The sequence below is a fragment of the Staurois parvus genome, unplaced genomic scaffold (genome assembly GCF_062004578.1).
Source record: "Staurois parvus isolate SC_StPar_1 unplaced genomic scaffold, SC_StPar_1.0 ptg000144l, whole genome shotgun sequence".
Taxonomy (NCBI): Eukaryota; Metazoa; Chordata; class Amphibia; order Anura; family Ranidae; genus Staurois; species Staurois parvus.
In genome coordinates this window covers 2,108,892-2,110,183 of record NW_028317940.1, presented here as the reverse complement: position 1 = coordinate 2,110,183, position 1,292 = coordinate 2,108,892, and positions in this window count along the sequence as shown.

The following is a 1,292-nucleotide window of genomic DNA, read 5'->3' as shown; positions in this document are numbered from 1 at the left end:
GGGATGTACAAGGTGTATGGGATGTACAGGATGTATGGGGTGTACGAGATGTACAAGGTGTATGGGATGTACAGTCAAGCAGATATACTGTCAGGAAGCTTCGATGAACTACCATGCCTCTCCACAGCCCCGCGGTAGTTCATTGAAAACTACAAGCCGCTAAGGCTGTCGGGACTTGCAGTTCATTCACTCACAGAAGTCCATGAATAAATGATGCGGCCGCGTTGGGCAGAGCCCCGCACAGTCGCGCTGTTCTCAAATTTGACAGATAGTATGGGGCGACTTCTACCCGTATTATCTGTCAGAGGGAGGGGGGCAGCAATGGGAACATGTTACATGTTCCACCCTAAAAACGTGTGGAGCATCTGACATGTTCCCAAAGGTGAACGTATCCTTTAATCCTGGGAGTCCTGTTCATGAAGGAAATGGTGGACCAGCTATAACAGAGGTCAGGTGACTTTCATTGCACCCCCATTGTATACAGATCGTTGTCTCTATCCTTGAGGTAGGACAGAGAGAGATGGCTGTTTAATCACACGCAACCTCGTAACAGAAAACTACTAACACACAAGATTGATATTAGATTTTCATTTTTATTAGGTAAATATCAAATGTTGCATCTAGAAATGTCACATTTTCCACTATCAGCCAGCAGGTGGCGCTCTCCAATCAAATGAAGCTGCCTGTGATGGCCAGTGACTACTGTACTGAAATGGACAGTCCTGTCATGTAGTCTTATCTCCCCTTCTCTTCATCCACAAGCAATATCTAGCTCCTCCCTCATCATGATATCCTCCATGGAAACTTCTGCTGAAAGTCAGGGGAGATCAGACTACACTGCTAGAGGGACCCAACAAGCAGTGACTCCTCCCCCCTTCTCTCTCACCATGATGTCCTCCATGGAAGCTTCTGCTGAAGGTCAGGGGAGATCAGACTACACTGCGAGAGGGACCCAATCAGCAGTGACCCCCCCAGCAGAGGAAACCAGACAAAACTTTGAAGTCTTCAGTGATCTCTGATCTCCTTATAAAGTGTTTCTTCCATGATAAAGATCAGAGGAGCGCTCAGCCACGTGTTTTCTGAGGTGTATATCAAGGTGTGCTTCTTCCCAGTGTGAGATCTCTGATGTACGGCAACATATCATCCATAAAGAAGACATTTCCCGCAGGAAATGTATTAGGACACTAATACACCTAGAGGGAGGTGTGGGTTCTCTGATGTCTGGTAAGACAAGACTTCCATGAAAAACATTTTCCGCACTCAGGATAGAAATACAGCTTCTGAGATTTCTG